The 20,330-nt window shown below is 41.2% G+C and overlaps 1 protein-coding gene across 1 annotated transcript in view; it reads left to right on the top strand.

The window, feature by feature from the left end:
- The window catches only part of LOC308061075 (histamine H3 receptor-like), a gene marked incomplete at its 5' end in the record, with an annotated part of 96,370 nt that overhangs the window by 38,958 nt on the left and 37,082 nt on the right, over positions 1-20,330 (top strand). Inside the window, one exon of the mRNA XM_080380606.1 lies at positions 1-20,330. This exon is cut by the window's left edge and continues 33,572 nt beyond it; it is cut by the window's right edge and continues 37,082 nt beyond it.

Genomic DNA, 20,330 nt, shown 5'->3' with positions numbered 1-20,330 from the left:
ACCTGGGTTTCTTTCTTTATTTTTACTATAGAAACCCTGCGTGGATGACTACAGTACACAGGTGCTATCTTTCTCCTTCCCAGGGGAAAGGGAGATGAACCCTTGCAGGATGTGTGTGTGAAAATTTATCACTTCAGCAGCTTGAGGGCTCCCATTCCTAAGCCTGAGGACCTGACTCAGGTGTCTCTTGGCCCTTCTTAACAAAAGACCAAGATACAACATTGAATAGGTTTTTAAAGCTGAGGTAATATGTAGTGGCTCCACTGACATATCATTGGATCATCACTAAAAGTAGCGATGCACTGAATAAAAAATCTTATATTCTGTTTCCAAATCTTAGTCCAGGCATCACACTTTCTATGAGCTGGAGAACAGAGGTGAGATCCCAGCTGGCACCTCAAACAGAAGTGCTGAGGACAGGTCTGTGCACCCTTGTGGCATGTGGCACTCTTAGTGTGTTAGTCTAGTTAGTCTAGTTGGCTCATGTTAGTACAATCATAATTTACATATTAATAGTGCTGAGCGACTCAGAGAGACACGGCAGAAAAGACAAAAAATGCATGAAAAATACCCTTTCTTCTTAACATTGCATTTTTTGCACAAAATATTGCAGCCTTTGAGAATTTTAAACCACCCTAAAGAATTTAGTGTTGGGGCAACTGTTCTTTACTAATTCCTGTAGCTTGCTTTAAAAATATCAGTAGAAAGGCTTTTTTACTCCATTAAGGTACGTATGTTTTAAGAGTAATTTCCATGGACTCCTTATTAATTTCTATAGCTCCCTGTTTACTTTTCTTTTTTTCATAAAGAAGATTGTAAAACACTAATGTGGTTGGTCACCAAATTTCAGGGATGTGTCATGGCATCTTTAAATGAGTTTGCTTTCATTTCATTCAGTCCGTTCTCTGGCAATCTCCAACCAACTGTACAAGAACAGAAGAAAAGTCTGAGCATTTAAACTGGATTGTGAGTGGGAAGGAATTGGAATAGTCTTTAATGAGCTGTAGCAGTTTGGTTTTACTTCTCCGACGGTCGTGTATACTTTAAGTAAAAGAGCAAACTGAGCATTTTAAGATGTCTCAGAGTCACCCTATCATTTTAGCATTACCTGGGCATTCTAGTGTGCTCTTCCATTACAAGACCATTCTGGAATTGAATGGTCAGTGATGATAAACAGTGATAATAGATTACCGAGTAGGGGGAAGGTAGAAGATATTAATAAGGTAAGATTTTTAATTAATTTTTCAAGTTAATTAAAATGTCCAAAAGCACAATAAAACTGCAGAAAATCTGGCAAGGGAATGGCAGCCTGTCTGATTAATGCAAGTCAACTGTCTTCTGAGGGTAATAGTAATAATGATGAGATTATGGATATGGAAGAACCTGCTAAAGAGATATGAGATGCATGTGGAATACAAACTGTGTCCTAGTTACTATTTTATGGTGCACAATGGATCTTATTAAGGAGGAATAGCAGTAAGAATTACCACTGAATTGCTCTATAAAAGTATTGTGTAATTAACAGTGCTGCACCATCAGCCTGAGTGCTACCTCCCATTGATACTCCATATCCTCCATCTACTTTTAGTTTTTAAGTATGGGAGTTTCAACTGCAGTGGCAGGCAGCTTGAAAAACATGTTGCCTTGTGCGTGATGACACTCGGAGAAAGGGAAGCAAGTGCTGAATTGCTGGTGTGGAAGATGATATTGCAGAAGAGACTAGGAGGAACTTTCACAGGTGAGAGTTTGTTACTCCATTCCCTCAGTGAAAATAACACTAAACCAAAATAGTAACAATAACCATGACAGAGAAAGTAAAAATACTTCCTTTCTGTTATTCTTAGTCTAATGAGCTTCCAGTTTTGCAAGCATGTGCCCCCCGTCCAAGCATAAAAGAAACTCCACTGAGGCTGGTGCAAAAGTGGTGAATGGGATTCACTGATGGTTATTTTTTCGCAGCGTTAAGTTTCCTATTAAATATATATATATATTGTGAGCCTACTGCAGCGATGCTCTAGGCTTGGCTGATTGTTCTAGGCAGTCTCCAATACTATTGTATTGTAATTGAAGTATTGTAATGTATTAATTAGAGACATCAGTACCATACAGGAGAGGATACTTGTATACTTCTGTCCTGATGGAAAAGAAGCAGTCAATACAATTGGAAAAAACATGCTGTTTCTAACCCAGTTTTGCAGGTCTTGAAGTAGGTAGTTCACTTAACTCTCAAAGAAATAGCCTTGCTGTTGAAGAATAGATGTTAGCCAAAGCTCGTACGCTTTAAGCTTGGCCCATCATTGCTTTTTATAGAAAAACACAAGCTGCTGGCTGCAAAGCCAAACTCTTCAAAATTAATATTGAAAGACCAGTTCGACCACATATTTGGTCAGATCAGAAATGAGATCTGAACTGCCCACGTGTTTCAGGACTTTTAGAGCCTGAGTTCTGATAGAGTGAGCCTGTGCTCATAGTGAATTGCTAGCCTTTTTTCTTTTTTTTTTCCCCTAGCTAATTTTTCAGGTTCCTGGCTAGGTTATGCTATGTCCTGTGTTCATTTTATTCAGTTTCTTTCTGTCAAGAGCAAAATTCTTAATTCTATCTTCAGTGTTTACCCAGGCTGCTCTTAAAAATGTAAATAGTATCTGGAGGATTTTAGTCTTGGTGAAATAATAAAGTAAAAGCCTCCCGTCTTGAATTCTGAGTAGGCTGCATCACCACATGCAAGAGAAATTGTTGCTATAGATTGCCTCGTTATTAAAAGGGGAGGGTGGGGAACAGCTAGGAAGGTTTGAAGCCTGTTGATGTAAAACAGAACCAGTTTATAGGGAGCTGGCTGAGGACTGAAGTTTTATAAGGTGCACTTTAAACAACCATGCAGTGTACTAAAAATATCATAAAAACTATAGCTTCTAGCCACAAGTTTCAGAAAATGCTTAGTGGCAAAAAGAGAAAAAGCTGCAAGATATAGGGCATAAAGAAAATCTGATACGCAGAATGGAGGAACATTTAGGTCTGGGCTTTTGCTTCAGGCTCCAGTTTATTGCAAGCACAAGAAACACATAATGTTCAGTGGGACAGTATTCATCTCCTTAGTAGCAGAAGTATATAAATGCCACAGGAGAGGAGTTGCAAAATGTTCAGTATCTGAAGCCAATTCAGATCTTTCCACCCTCTGCAGATCCCATTGACATCACAGAGATGTTGCCATCCATTCTGCTGTTCTCTTGAGACTGCGGGATTCATCAAAGCAGCCAGACTGCTCAATGCTTGTCAAAGCCATTGCTCCTTCACTCCCATTTAATCAGAAAAACCCTGCCTGCAGGGACTGGGGTGAGCGGTTCCCTTGCTAAGACCTCTGGCCAGCCACAGTCCCTGAATGGGCCGCCCTGCCGCTGGGACAGCAAGGGCCCAAAAAGATGGTCTGCCATGTCACAGGCTTGGAAGTCAGTCCTGAAAAGCATTCCCAGAAACCAGCCACTGGTAATGTTTGCACCAGGGTTTTCCAAAGACTTCTTTGCAGCTGTTTGTCCCCAGCATTTGCCCAAAGGAGCGGTAAGTGTTGGGCAGGTTTGTTTGCATCACATGTTTACGTGTAAGTTGGCCTTCGGAACTGACTGCTCTTGGAAACAAGAGGAGAGAGGGACTGGAAAGGGCAGAAAGGTTGAAATGAAACAGGAAAGCTTGCAGGGATGTCATGCACATTTGCTGTACTTACCGGGGCATTTAAATGCTTCATTAGAAGTGCATGGCATGGCCCTGTCAATCACAGGATTTTAAGGGGCCCATCAGAGACATCTCTCTGAGGCAGAGTACCTGCCTTGCCCCCCTCCTGGCTACACACCATGTCAGAAAGGTATTAACACACCACTGATCTATGACAAGAGCAAACTAAAACATCCCAGCGCCAGCTCAGCTGTGCTGCCTGGTGCATATGAGATCAAACGAGGGCTCCTTTCCTTCCACCCCACTTCTGGAGCCAGCCACTCCATCTGATTTAAGGAGAGGGAATGATACCTTGGTCTGCAGTTTCAGTAACAAATCCCCTATGGTGGTTGCAAGGCAAAAAACCAGTTGTTCTGAAAACCATCGCAAGTATGCTTTTTTTACAGGATGTAAAAGCCAGCTTTTAAACACTCCTCTCCCAGTCCTCACTTGCAATAACAGGAGCTGGGATCAGGCATCCTTTCTCACAGTGATTAATAACTTGCTACAGGAGAACTGCCATTAAAGGGAATGAGACAGCCCACCGAGCAAGGCTTTCCTCTGCGGGAGGGAGAGCGGCTGTGTCTGCAAATCGTGGCAGACACTGAACTTCCCAGTTTTCTCTGCTGCTCAGGCAGTCAAATCTCCAACTGACATCCCTCACATCCTCAGTTTATGGCAAACATAAAACAGGAGGCCATTTGAAAAAAATAAGATAAATCAGACCCTAAATTTAAATTGTGCTGATATAAATCATTCATGCAACAGATTGCATTTATTTATTGCCTTTGTTTGCAGCACAAGAAATCTGTTAGATGCGCCTCGTAGAATTCATAGATTAAAAAATAAAAATCCTTACAAGATAAGGGCTTTGTGCCCAAAATGCAGCACTTTCCCATTAAAACCTTTATTTGTCTTTAGAGGGAATATTCTGGCACTGTTTCCCCCATCATTCTCTTCCTCCTTCTCACCTCTGAAGTTCCTTCCCAGTCACAGGGATGCGTTTCATGCTCCAGCTCTGGCAGCTCATAGCCCTTCTGATCTCAGCTCCAGCCTGTCTCCTGCCCGACAAGCTGGCAGCTCTTCCCCCAGCCTGGAGGAGACCTGGCAGCAGCCTCACGGGCAGCAGAGCGCTGGGGAGGAGAAAGTGACCTCGTATCTACTCTTGGGACCAGAAAGAGAGGACAAAAGTTCATTTAAAAAAATGTTAAGTGGGACAGTCTTTCAAAGACCAAGAGTCACCTCTCAATAGTGGGACATCTGGTGACATTAGCTGAATTTTCATAAAAGCTCCCTATGGCCTTTTTAGAAATAGAGCAGGTTTCAAAAAGAAAGAAAGAAAGAAAATACAGAGCCCTATGTATTAGTGCTGATTTATCTCCCTCTTCTGTCATGAGGTACTGCTAAATCCAGCAAAGGATCTTAACTTGATTTTCTTCTCCGAAACAGGATAGATGGCTAGTCGTGAATGTATGTTGCTCACAAAGATGTGGTTTTGTCCTGCTTTCTTTCTTTATTTCATTATTTATTGAGTAAGATAATAGCTTATGGTACTTACACAGAGCCAGCTGTTTGCAGGATGCCAAGAGCAGGTGGTCTGGGAAGCCTCTGATGAATTGCAAAAGACACTTACCAGCTGCTATCGCTGTGTGAAATGAGCAAACCTGCAAAATCTTTATTTTCAATTGGATTGTACTTTTAAGTAAGCAAGGGAGACAGCCAGTATAACTACAGACCATGACCAACAACCCACATAAAGTGTGTGCAAACACAAATGATTAATGTACCAGGATTTCAAAACATCTAAAACGATTGAGTCAGGTTTAATGGGGTACATCAGAGGGAAAGGGAGCAGGAGGGGATCGGTGAGAACTGGAGAATGCATGGGGTGGGGGGCGGGGGGGGGGGGGAGGGCAGAGCTGCAGGGCAAGGGGCTGCTTACAAGGAAAGAGGAATAAGGCAAGAAGGAACTATTTGATGAGTCTTAATAGTCTATATTGGGTTCTTAGCAATTCCTATATTTTTAGTCTGTCTTGTAAACAATGATGTTGAACTTGAAAATTTTTAGGGTCTTTTCCCTTCTTTCTCTCATCACACCCACTCTTCTTTTTTTTTTTTTTTTTTTCTTTCTTTCTTTCTTTTTTTTTCAATTATGTAGGGCACTCTTGTGTGCTGCCTCACCAGGGCACAATCCTTTGGTGGTAACCACATTCTCAAATGGTCACCAAAGAGATGCAGGGATAATGGGTTACAAAGACAGACATTAATAAGGTAAGATAAGAGAGGGGAGGTTTATTAATTTTTCAAGTAAAGTTAGGATGCCCAAGGGCACAGTAAAACTGTAAAGAATCTAGTGAGGGATGAGAGGCCTAGCTGATTAATGCAAGTCAGCTGTCCTCAGAGGGTGATTGCAATAATGATGAGATTATGGAAGAACCTGCTGAAGACAAATGAGATGCATGTGGAATAAAAACTAAGTGTCCTAGTTACTCTTTTGGAGTGCACGATGGATTTTATTAAGGAGGAACAGCGATATAAATTACTGCTGACTGAGATGCCAAAGCGAGGAGCTGGGCTTGCTTTGCTGGAGTTTCTTTGCCTGAGATGTAGCACCAACCCAGAGTGCCTTGCTTGAAAACAATCCAAAAAAAACATCGAAAAGTTAAATGGGGGCTTCCTCCCCTACTGCAAAAGAAGATAATATTTCTGCTTGATCCCTTTGATGTGCCTTTCCCTTTGCTCCCCTGCTTCCCCCTTCAGCTCCATTACCTCATTACTTCCCTATGCTGGGGCGGATAATTCAGGGCTTCCCAGTTTGTCCCAGGAGCCCTTACCCTGTCCAGAAGTGGCTCTTCTCCAGGCAGCCCCACCATGAACTGCATGAATAAAGCAATGTTTCTGAGGGCAACAGTTTTTTCCAGGCTGCCTTCCTTCCTTTTCTGACCTACCATTCCCATCTTCTCATTCCTTGCCTTTTCCGCCCCGTTCAGTTGCTGCACCTATCACCTTGTCCTTGGTGTCCCCAACTTCTCTTATCACCTACTCTGGCTTTTTCCCCTCTCTCCTGAGTGTAGTGCTGCCTGCCAGTCCCATGCAGGTGGACCCTGCCACCAGCGACCACCACCATGGCCTCCTGGTGCCTCACTTCCGTACAGTAACATGGGGACCAGAGGCATGATGATCATCATTTTCATGGGTGCTTGGGAGGTGATCAGCATGCAGAAGGGTTGGTGGGGTAGCATGTCCTCTGCAGCACCTAAAAGGTGTAGGATTAACTGCCTGAAGCGGGAGGGCAAGGGATGGCTTCCAGATGCAGGGGGCTGGTGAGCCTGCGCCGAGTCACACAATGAGAACCAAAGTGTGATTATCGGAGTGGTAACAAATGGCACGATATAGTCTCTTGTATAAATTTTCCAGGTCCTCTGTTTCTTACAGTATATTAACTGTCCCTAGTAACAGGAAATAAGAAATTATAATATTGACCGCTTGTGTTACAGTGCAAAGTCAGCATTTCCATTAGAAAATCTGTTTCTAATGGGTTTGAGTAATACGAAAATGAACTTTCACTTCGGGATTAATCCTGGTATTTAGAGGTCCCAGCTGGACTGCCTTTTCCCCCCTACAAAATTCAGTAGATCAGTCTGGGCACTATAAGGCTTTACCAACTCCCCACAGTCCAGAGCTCGCTTTGTCCTGCATACTTTCATCTTCCCTTTATTGTCCTTGCAAAGTCATGATATGGCCTTCTCATCTCTTTTGCCTCGATGGTTTATTTTTTTTAATGCATGTAAGTTACTACTGGATGTCAAAACAGCCTTTTTTCCCACAGTCTAAATATTTAATTGCCTGATAGATGGGCATTTCTGTATTATTAAGATGGTCTAAATACATATTTATGCAGCCGACAGTAATGACTTCATTTTAGCACCTCCCTACATATATATTTACATGACAGACCATAACGTTCTGCAGCGTCAACCCCCATAAACCTCATTTGTGACACCCTGAATCTGCTGCGTTTTGTGCCCAGTCCTGCATAGCACAACTTTACGTGAGGATCCCCTCTCACTGGGGGAGCCGTCACTGCCAGACAAATGGAGAATGACGTTATAGAAAGAAAATGTATTTTCCAAAGGAAAGGAAAAAACAAAATCGCAAACATATAAAAATAACAGCCCTAAAAGATCATGTAAGTATCGTGCCTCTGATTCCCAGTAGCAGATGTTTCGGGTGTTGAAACTCCCACCAGAACAGCTGCAGGAATGTAGAATCACATCTGGACTTGTGACGGGGCTGCATCATTACCCACCAACAGCAAAACAGCCAGATGCTTCCAATTCATTTTAGGGACAGAGCTTAAAGTTTAAGCCCATGAACATCCCCTGCTTTACAACCACTACTTACTGTTAGCCACAGACGTTCCTGGATGTGTCACTGAGGTGATGGCATGGACCAGTGCGTGGCTGAGCTGCGAGCGGCACTGCAGCAAGGTGGCTCATCAGCAGCTCCCTGGCATGAGGGGCATAGCTGGGGCAGGGGTCTAGGCTGGCTCAGGGCCACCAGGGCTGAGCTTTGGGAGCGGAGGATGATCTCTTTGGCCCCAGAGAAGGACAGCGGAGGTATTGCTGTGGTCAGTTGACACCACAGTCCTCCGTGGGCCCTGTGCCCTTGTGATGCCTGCAACGCCCTTCCTCTCCTGCCTCTTTCTGCTTCCAGCAACTGTTCAGCGCAAGCTGCATGCTTTGGGTTAGTGCTTCACATGGTGCTGCAGGACATGTAATGGGAGAGTACCTCAAATCTAGCACCAAAGGCAAGCAAGGGCAGCTGGCTTGGCCCTGAGCTCTGGTGTTCATGTCTCCTGCCACCCCTCTTTCCCTGCACCAGCTCTGCTGTGCAGAGCAACCTGTGAACTGAAGGCTTCCCCACCCAGCAGCACTCACACTCATGTGTTAAAGCTGCTTAGAATGAAAAAGTTTTTCCCTCGCTCTGGCTCCTCGTGTGAGTCCAGACCAGGACTCCAGCTCCCATTGCACAAGTAGGTCAGCTGAAGATGTTTCCTCCAAGTGATGGTTACTTGGGCTGCCGAGTACCTAAAGTATGACTGATTTGGTTGCTCTCTAGCAGTGTTTTTCCATCTCTCTAATGGGACTTCAAACTCAGTGGTGACAGCTGGATTGTGCTAGTTCATAATTTTATGAAGGGTTGCTCTTACTTACCTGCCATACCACATTTCAGCACCAGCTGATGCCTGGCAGTGGTTAGCCCTGCTGCTAGGATGAGAGGACAGCCTTGTCTCCCTCGCTTCTGACTTGTCGCAGTGGGAGCACAGGCATAGGCACAGACAGCCACTTTCTCCAGCCTGATACTGAAGAGCAAAACAGTCTTAAGGCGTAAATATACAGCTCTGGTATCCATATCTAATTCTGCACAAAATCTAGAGTCTGACCCTAATCAGAGGTAGGTACTGACCCCTGGACCACTAGGACAACTCAGTCAGACAGTACTGCTTTCACCACATTGTAGTTATTAATATGATAAAATATTATTTTTCATGTAAACATATGTAAATAAATGAAGATGATTAGTGACATGATTTGCAATAAAATGACTGATTTAATCAAAGCTTGTTACTACACAACCAAAGGTCGTACATTATCTTAAAAAAAGAAAAGACCTCATACAAACCAGAAATTGGTAGTGCAGGTATTTACCACAACGTGCTTGTCCGTTACCTTGTTGTCACCTGCCTATAGACACAGACTACAGGAGAGGCAGCAGAAGGTTCTAATGTGGCTTCTAAAACGCCTACAAGAATAGCACACAGACTCCAGTTGAGAAATGCAGCCAAGACGGTTTAGCTAAGCTTACCAGTGTCAAATGGTTTAGAAAAACAGACATACAAGCAGATGGGTTTCTCCTTCTAGGGTGGAGGGTTAATTGTCAGTGAGGTGAACGGCGTCCATACTCTTGCGTTGAGGAGGAGACATTGCATATTGTCAAGCAAGATCATTTTTAGAGGAATTGATGACAATGTTTTGCTTTTGAAAAAATATTTCTAGTCTGCAAATTGGAACATCCCTCTCCCCAGGGAGGGGATGTTGTGTAGTTTCATATTGTTTTGATTATTGCTGATGAATGTATGTTAGGGCAGTAACAATAAGGTTTGATAGGATTAGATAAACGTCGGGTACTGCTGAGGATGTCAATTGCTCTCTCAAATCAATCCTTTTAGTTAAGATCTTCCCCTCTCACCACCATCGTGTGAGGATCAGGAGGAGGAACAGAACAGCACTTGAATCAGACAGAAAAAGGATGTGGCCAAACCCTCCCTGGTTTTCTGTGTCTGTGGTCCCCAGGAGTGTGGGCTGTCATGTGGGAGAGCTACTTTTGGAGAAGCTCTGTGGAGAAGGGTCTCCAGCCCATGCCACCTGTGCTCCTCCGTCAGTTTGAATTTCTGTGGCACTCACTTCAACTCTGTCTTTTGGGGTTTTCATAAGCATTTGCCTTCATAGCTTTACTAAAGGGAAGAAAACGTTTGGAGGGAGGTTCCTCCCTTTGAATGCCGTGAATCCCCAGTGGTGGGATGAGCACAGGGTGTCCCAAGCCCAGCGAGGGTTGTACTCACCCTCCAACAGGCAAATGCTGCTCTGCTGCTCTTCAGCTTCTGAAGGAAAATTGGGAGGCATGAAAATCCCAAAGTGTTCACAAGCGCCTCTGAAATAAATTACAGAGTGTAAATTCCCCATGACCCAAGGCTGTTGTTGAGGTGGCAACCACAGCCAAAGCAGGCCTTGCTTGAAGATATCTGCAAGGTTTCTTCTGAGTTCACCTATAAGTGCAAATCCTTTTGCTGCCTGTAACGTTCACTAAAGTCACCATCTCATTGCATAGAAGCAAAATGATAATATAGAGCAACTAATGAAAACAAAGGTTAAGTACAATTTCCCTGTTTCCCAAGGGAACAGATTTTTTTCAGGAAACAAATTTCTGTCTCCGTGTGAGAAATTATACAACTTTCTTTTTTTCCCTTCCATAAAATCTTATACAAAAAATTTATACAAAAAAAATCATGAAGAGGAGGAACATATTAAAATACTGTCTATTTGGTATAGAACATGGTATTATAGACTAGAGTACATGAAAGAAATCAATAGCTTTGTTAAGTGTGAAGTTCATAATCACACTACAGACATACCTTAGAGAATATATGCATTTTAACTGTCTTTGTATAAAACCTTCCAGGGAACTGAAATGATAATAATTAATCATAAAATTAATACTTAATTTATAAAGGGCACAGTATGCCCTACTCTCCTGCAGAGGCACTTGGGGTGATAAGCAACTGAAAAATAGAATTCAAATAAAAATAACATTAAAATTAAGACAAAAAAGTTAATAAATAAAGTGCATATGGAAGCACTACAAGGGGAGGAAAGATGTGCCACTGCAAATGCATAGGCGAAACAGAAAAAACTTGTCTCGCTCCTAACAAGACTCCCATTTACTTTGGTGGAGCAGAGACAGGGATATCACTGAGAGCCTTAGGAAATCATCACGTGCTGCCTTATAAAACCAGAAAAGACATCCATCTTCCATCAACTGAAAGCCTAGTGGGTTTGTGAGCTGGAAGTTTCATTATGTTTTGTAGCCACCAACAAACCTTACTAAACGAACTGAATGCCACTTACTGGTATGCTCACTGACTTCTTCAAAATCAATTCAAAAGAACTAATAGGTGTTGACTTGTCCCCAAGTTTATTTATTTCTGTGTCTGCTAATTCCACTCTTTATTATAGCTTTTAGCATTTTCCTGGTGCAGAGGTCAGGTTTACTGGTCTGTAGTTCCCAGAATCACCCCTGCAAGGCTTTCCTAAAGACTGGTGTCAGAGTTCCCATTTTTCAGTCCTGTATTATGGAACAGGACTATTGGATAAACTGTTGTTCAAACTAAAATTGGTTCTGATCAACTTCATATTTGAGTTCTTTTGGAGCTTTTGGATAAAAAAAGAGAAAACCACAAAACCCCACCTCCTGATATGTTACAATTTGAATTACTGATTCAATCTGAAATATCTTCACTGACACTTTTTTTTGCAATACATCTTTCAGTCTCACTACCCATGTAGGTTTACTGTGGTGTGAAAACTTCCTGGTTTCTGATGTGCATGCTAATACAAGTAAGTCACTTAGCTTTTTGTGATCTGCTTGTCTTGACTTTTGATCCCATGAACTTGCTTGGAGGCTTTCTGCTTTCTATTGAGGTAGATGCTCCTTGGTCTTTCTTGTATTGAATTAGTATATATTATATCTTAGCATGCATATATATATATATATTTATTTAGATATATATTTTATATTTAAATGCTCATATTCTGGTCTATTTCCTCACCTATGCATGAATTTCTCTTTTTTTTACAAATGTATTTTTACTCATAATAATTTCCTTTATTGTAACATTCATCCACATTGGCATGTCTGGATCTTTTGGAGTAATACGGCGTTAACCTGAACTTCTGATGTAGAGTCTTTAGGCAGCCTCCACTACAACAAAAAGCATTTTGTCTATTTTAGCAGCTCACTTCTTTTTGCTTTAAATTTTTTCCTCATTATTATGTAGCTGTACTTTTAAAAATCAAATGTTATTTAGTGTGATTTGTTAAAAACTTTTCCTGTGAAAGAAAAAGACATTGAATTTGAAGGCATTATACTCACTGTGACAGGGACACAGTTGCATCTTGAACCTTTTTTTAAGTCCAAGTTAAACTGCAATTTACTCCTCTTCTTCCAAGTGCTCAGACTAGCTGCTCCAAGGAGGAGCTGTTTCTCATGTTTGAAAATCAGCCCGTGTGTTACAACTGACTCAGAGATGTAGCATGTTTATGTGGGAGCATCTGATCATTGTATGCCTTCACAGATTTGTTAATCTCCCTTCCTCAGCAGGTTGTGGAAGACTACAGTTCTGCACTCCTAACATACATGGAATTCCAAGCCACATTCCAAGTTATTTCTAAGATGATGATTTACTCTTATATTGTCTAATACTTTAAAAATTAAATCAACGTCTTGACTGAGTCTCCTTTGTATCATAACATTAAAATGTCTCACTGATCACCTTTACACCCTTAAATTATAGGTGTGAATATAGGGATACTTCCATTTTAAACCAGGCATTTCATCTTGTCCACCCTGGTTTTTAGACTTCTAGTATCTGTTTGCAGTCACTGATACATTTGCAGTGATCTAGTGATCACTATATCTGTAGTGATCTAGTCAGTCTCACATTAAATAGTTACTGTGCTTCACTGTGGATTATTGCTGTTCTAAAGTGTGGAGTTCTTGTAACTCCATCACTACAAAACATCTCTCCCCACACTGTGCCCATCCAGCTCATGTTTTTTTTCCTATATTGGCATTTTTTTGAAATCTTACTTTTGCACTCTCTCATATAAAAAACCTGACAGCCCTCGTCAGGTCTTTTTTCTCAGTGCTTCATTGGGCAGAGAGATGTCCTGGGCACAACAGCTAACACAAAATCCACAAAATGCCAAATGAGCTCCATGTCCCACTGGAGCTGACCTCAGGGATCTCCGTACTCTTTCAGCAGTAGGTCATGGTCTTGGGAGAAGTAAACACCTACCAGCCTGTTGGAAATCCCAGAACTTGCAGGATGTACTAGACAACTTTGATTTGATGCTTTACGTCATCCTTTGGAAAGCCACAAAGTATATTCATATCAACTGGTGAAATCAAATAGACCTTTTTTCTTTTTTTTTTTTTCTTTTTTTTTTTTTTTAATGGGTTGTTTTCCCTCATATTTCTGTACTTCCTCCATAAGCAAATAATGCCCTAGTGGGACATGAGAATGAAGTCAGAATTTGCAATTGTGGCAGAGAAACTATTCAAAGTCTATAAATAACTATTTTTATTGCAACAGTGCCGCATGAGCCAGTACTTTCTGAAAACCGTATTCACATCAAGATGGGCTGGGGGACTATGTTCAGTTACTGATGATGGTTACTTGGAAGTGTTTGACTGGGAGATGTATGCAGCCTTCTCGATATTCTTATTCAGTTGTGTAATTCCAAGCCCTGCAGTGTTGTTATCCCTTAAGAAAACTGCTTTCTATTTCAGAAGCACCAACTCTGAATGTTAAATTGAAAGGTGATAAAAGAATCATAGTGGTAAAATCTGCACAGTTCTACCCTCTTCATTATACAACAAGCTGATTCGGTATTTGCTTCTTTACATTTTCATGCAGATATAAAAGGCTACTTTGGGAAATCTGTAACACTATTATTAAATGTCACTGAGCAGAGCTGAGTATAGAGATGACTCATCCTCAAAAGATTTGATTTAAGTGTACATTGGCTTCCCAAGTGGTGAGTTCTCTTTTTGGACTATATCAACCACGGTGCCCAGATCTAAAATGTAAGGACCATTCACATCAGCAGGAGTCTTTCCTCTAGATTCAGTCATCAAGATCTTAGTGAGAAGGGATACTCTAGAAATTTTAGTATTGTTTGTTAACAATAAGTAATAATTATCCATAATTCATAAGGGCCAACTGAAAAATCAGGCCTTGTTGTGCTGTACTGCACAGATAGTGGAATATAGTCTATGTCATAAATCTATGAAAACAAGCCAGATACAGTATTGCCAAAGGATGTGGTCCACCACGAAGATATATGTCATGGCAATAGTAAATGTTGTGTTAGTTCAACTTATTTTTTAATAGGTAAAGAAAGACATGAAAAAGGAGAGAGAATTTTGAAGGAAAACAGGATGAAAGAAAGGACTAGGAGAAATAAGATCGATAGTTTAGAAGTGAAATGAAGGTAGAGAGGCTAGAGGATGGGAAGAGTGTAAATGTTGAAGCCATCAGCCTACAGTCATGACCAGTATATGACTAATCAGAATATTCTGCCAATAAATTAGCTAAAAGTCCTTAATTTCAACAATATTAATCCAAAATGGCCTGAGAAGCCTCAAGTGCCAATGGATTGCCTCAGGTATTATAGATAACACTTTCCACACCCCTGATGCAATGGCTTCCCGATCAAATAATTCTCTGTGTTAGATAGCAGTCATAGGGAATTACATGAGGAAAAGTCCACTTTTAATCAATTATGTGGCCACATTTGAGCTTTTCAGAACTGTGGGGTGGTTTGAATTTGGATCTAGACTTTAAGGCATCCTGTGGTTCTAGGAAGAAAAGCTTGATTTGTTTTGATGTTTCAGTGTTATTTAAATTACGGACTTACACTGGAGAAGTTTGACTATGAAACTCTAGTGCAAGGCTAGTGAAATGGGAAATGTATATAACAGTCTGATCTTCCTCCCTGTTACAGGTAAGCATAAATGGTTTGCATGAATAGCTAAACATTGCTCAGTCATTGCTCAGTAAGGAAAGGAATTTTCCATCTTACCCTTTAGAATTCAACATCAACATTTACTCCCACTTTCACAAGCTGCTTGAACAATTATTTCTATTAAGAAAATAGATTTGAGACTCTGCTACTTTGGGGAACCTCTGTATTAACTTGCTTAGGTTAAGGGGCTTTGCTGGCAGTGGATCTTCACAGTAGGATATAGTTATTGCACTCAGGGACTCCCTGCTTTTGGTAGATAATGCAGCATTATGGCTTCTGTCTGCCTTGTAAAGTCCAAGAGACATCAGGGAAGGAAACAAGGAGAAGAAATGGGACAATGCTGGAGAGCTGCTCCCTTGAATGCAGTGGGAAGCACAGAATAAATTAGAACAGCTCTGTTTTCTGTAATTTTCACAGTGGGTTGGACACGCAGAGTTGCTGAGGATTAACACCTGTGTTTCTGCAGTAGCAAATCCTCAGGAGAAGTGTCACAGACTTTGATAGAGGTGGAAGCAGCAGAGTTCTACAGAAACCAAAAGTCATCCCCTGGTAATGTTTTTGATGCCTCAAGGATTTAAGAACAGTGTTTTTCTCCCTGCAACAAACATGAATTTTAGGTATCATGGATGCATGGAGGTGCTATGATTCTAGCATGTAAATATGGAGGCATGTGTTTATGCCTATAAAGTTTTAAAACCTTAAAATGTATTTATTTTTGCAGTTATTTTCTGGGAAGGAATACCTGTAAAATAAAATGGAATTGTAGGTGACAGAAAGACACCACTCATTGACCAACTCCCTATGGATCGGTGAAGTTTTAAAACTGTGGGTAAATTCCTCAAGTTCAGAGTATCTCACAGAGAAGGTTATTTCAATGTCTGACAAGAAGATGGATATAAACCAAAACTGGCTGGTGGCCTGAAAATCCTCAGGGGTTTTGAGATATGTGATAGTGTCAAGAACACCTTTCTGCCTTTCTGACCCCAGCATGCTGCTTGACTACCAAGGAGCCCTCACTACGAAAACCACCACCTAACTGGATGACACTGTACCTGAACTTCGTGTCTGCTCCTTTGAACAGAGGGTGTTACTTGCTTGCAGATTTCATTCCATTTCCTATTGCGCAGAAAAGACACTTAGGGATTTTGTCCTGTGGTTCACTTTTGTGATTGTCCAGAGCCATGCTACTGTATGAGGATTTGGCAAGGTGCTGGTGGTGAAGAGTCCAAGGACAGGACAGCTTGCCAGACAGTGTCTGCTTGGGATGAACAAGAGGTGGGAGCTTATGAGGAGTGTTTTGAGAGAAATGGAAAAGATGGGAAGGAGACAACAAAGCATTTATAAGACAAGTTATAAATACAATATATGATGGTAGTAGAGGCTATAGGAGTAAAGGTGGAACTTCCAAGAGAAAATTAAGAGGCAGAATGAGATGTGGAAAAGACAAGAAAAAAGGGAAGGTATGCTACACATCAGGCCTTAAAATGTTATTTTTCTCTCTTCATCACTGAATCCTTTCCAGTGCATTTAATAATACAATGGTTGAAATCTAATACACTAATTGGACTCACTGTAAGACCTTGTGGAAAGATTATTAAAGTCCCCTGGTTTTGAGCACTTCAGTTACATCATACCAAATGTGGGCAGAAAGGAAAAAACCCTCCACTTCTCCTGTGCAGCGTTAGTGATATATAAAGCAAAGGAGAATCAATTTAATACATCACCACTGCAATGTGAATTTCTAGAACCATTGAGCTGAAAAGTACAATCCCACCAGTCTGGCACCATGAAAATGAAAGTTGATGTCTGCCTGGATCAATTTTATCATTAAAATAATGGCATCACTCTGGGCACAAGATTTAAAGCCTTCAAGGCTTTGGGGCAGACACACTCAGTAACCTACATACGAAAGTAGATTGATTGAGAGTGGCTGGAACATGCACATAAAGCTGACGTTTTTACCCATCTGGGCCTTTATCAAGACTGATAGGCTGAAATATTGTCTTTCTGAATGTTCCCACCGCTTTCATATGTAAGCTCCTGGGTTTGCATTACTCTTGAGGCTTTCACAAGGTGTATGCATGGTACATCTGATATGCCACCAGATATGTCTTGATGGTGCAAAGAAAATGAGCTGAATTCATCCCCCACCTAGATGCCTCAGAAGGGACAGATTATTTTCACTCTTAAAACCTCTTTTTATAAACAAAGCAATCTAGACACCAACAGTAAACATTCTGAGAACAAACAACCTTTTGTGCAGATAAAATCTTTGGGCATCCATTGCCCAAACTTGATTATACAGGACCTTTTACCTAACCCTGGCAAGTGATACACCTAGCTTAAAACCTGCAAATCTCTGGCCCCTCTAGCTTCGCATGGAGGTGGTACCATTCAGCAGACATTTAGAATCACAGAATCATAGTATTATTTAGGTTGGGAAAGACCTTTAAGACCACTGAGTCCAACTGTTAACCCAGGACTGCCAGGTCCACCACTTAACCATGTCCTTATGCACCACATCTACATGTCATTTAAATACCTCCAGTGATGGGGACTCAACCACTTCTCTGGGCAGCATGTTTCAATGCTTGACAACACTTTTGGAGAAGAAATTTTTCCTAATATCCAATCTAAACTTCCCCTGGCGCAGCACAAAGCCACTTCCTCTCATCCTATTTCTTCTTACTTGGGAGAAGAGACTGGACCCCACTTGCCTACAGTCTTCTATCAGGGATTTGTAGAGAACAAAAAAGTCCTCCCTGAGTCTCCTCTTCTCTGGGCTGAACAACCCCAGTTCCCTCATCTTCTATTCATAAGACTTGTGCTCCAGACCCTTCACCAGCCCCGTTGCCCATCTCTGGACACACTCGGCACCTCCATGTCCCTCTTGCAGTAAGAGACGCAAAACTGAATACAATATTTGAGGAGCGGCCTCACCAGTGCCGAGTACAGGGGGACAGACACCTCTCTATTCCTGCTGGCCACACTGTCTCTGATACAAGCCAGGATGCTGATGGCCACCTTGGCCCCCTGGGCACACTGCTGGCTCACGTCCAGCTGGCTGTTGACCAGCACCCCCAGGCCCTTTCCCACCAGGCACTTCCCAGCCGCTCTGCCCCAGCCTGTAGCGCTGCGTGGGGCTGGTGTGACCCAGGGGCAGGAGCCACTTAAGCAGGCCTTAGTTTAAGCCTGTTAAGGCCCTAGATTGAAGTAAAGCAACTCGTTGGTAGTTAGAAGTGTGAAGAAAAGAAAGTATGGCAGTGAACTGAAATGAACTTGGGTTCATTTTAGGAGGTAAACAAAGGCTAATGAAAACGCTCATAAAGAAGAAAAAAACTTAATATGCTGTTATGAAAACATATAGTAATTATGAACATTAACAGCATTAGAGGATGGTGCATAGAGAATTGCTTGGTATTTCCCTGAAGATAAAAAGCCATCTGTGTGCATCAAGAATCATCATTTTTTGTTTCTCTGGGGTAGATGATGATATGCAATTGCTAAGCCTCCATTTACTATATACAAATGTTACTCTGTGCAACAGTGGCTGTCAGAAAGTGTTCCACACATAAAGGCAAAAATCAAGTGCCTAATAAGATAGATTCACAAGTTACCATTTAGGTGAACAAATCTAAGGAAAGCAAAAGATTTCAAGTAAATTAAGTGAATTCTATGGAATAAGATGCTTCTTAGCAAAGTTTTCTCCTACTTCACTCCAAAATGTCAACAAGTTCCTACAGTATTTGAAGAAGTCAGGAGATACAGCTTGCATCACTGTGACCTTTGATTCCCAACGATCAAGCCCTGCTTTGGTAGTCAGTAACAGCTGCTGTCGACGGCTTTGATGCTGAAGAGGAGACCACTTAAGATCTTGGTTTTGATCTAGCTTTTGCCATTGTCTTCTGAATTACTGGCTCTTCCTTGGAGTTGCAAGATGCAAATGCCAGTTTTTGGCCCAATGTGCCCAATGTTATTTACTCATGAGAAACCACAATCTCAAATAACAAAATGTTTCGTCGAAAATGATAAAAATGTTCAGTCTGTATATTTTTAGAAAAAAAAGGACTTGTTACTGACTGAAAAGGGGAAACTGTAACTTACACCAAATTCTAGTATTTTAATATTCGGTTTTGTGTCCCAATGAAGGAGAAAAAAATAATTATCATTAAGTGAAGAACTAACTCAGAAAGGTATAATTTCAGGAATGCCAGCATTTTCTATCAAGATTGCAAACATTCCCAAACCGACATATTTTGATTAATAAGGCTGGCTTTGTGCATAGGTTTGCTCTGATGTTTTTTCATTCATTCTACCTCTTCTTCATGTATTGCTGTTTGCTCTGTCTTTCTAGGTTATTAATGTTGTTTTAACTTTTGAAAGCTCCAGCCTAATATCATTTACAACATACAACAAAATGAAAGAGCATATGAGTATACACTAATGTTTTCACTCAGAGCAGGAGTGTAGTTTTCAAGAAGCTCTCCTGGCCACCTGTACTTACCACAATCTGGTTTCCATCAAGGAATGGTTTTCAAGAAAGCAAACTGGATTGCTTTTGAACCAAACTGAACCAGAAACATAGGTGCTTTGGCTGCTAATGGGATTTTGGGGCTTTGAATCAGACTAGAACAAAATGCATAGGACAAAATATGCTACACAAAATGAGAGACGAATACCATGGCTCTTGGGTCCCCAGTTCTGACAGTTTTGCTCTGTGGCTACATACCTTTTGTGCCAAATTACTTGCTAATGTAGTTTACTATGACCCAATCATCTTAAAATCCAAGGAGGGAAGGCAAGAAGAAAATATGCATACATGTACAAAACCAACTGAGATGTAAAAGAATCATTATTCATATTGTAGGCAAGCAAGCAAGCTAGGAATAGTTTGTCTTCTGGTTCACTGCTTAGAGACCACCCACTAGATGACCGGTACTTCTTTTATCAACTGTAAGTTATTACTACATTTGAGATGGTGTCAGTGTGGGACTATTGAAACAGGAAACGTCTTGATTTGCCATGAAGGTTAATTAAAATTATCCTGAAAAATATGGACATAATTAATAGTTTTCCATGTTCAGCACACCTGTTGGAAAAACACACTGTCCAATACATATATTGACAAATAACCCAACGTGATCACTTCAGAAGGCTAGAATGGAGACTCATTTGTTCACATATTAAACTGAAAAGTGATCATAGGAAAGTAACTGTGAGTTTAGAACTGTCACCAAATAGATTAATTCTCAAAAAATG

This window comes from Falco punctatus (assembly GCF_963210335.1).
Source record: "Falco punctatus genome assembly, chromosome: 3".
Taxonomy (NCBI): Eukaryota; Metazoa; Chordata; class Aves; order Falconiformes; family Falconidae; genus Falco; species Falco punctatus.
This window is presented reverse-complemented; position numbering and strand designations above follow the sequence as displayed.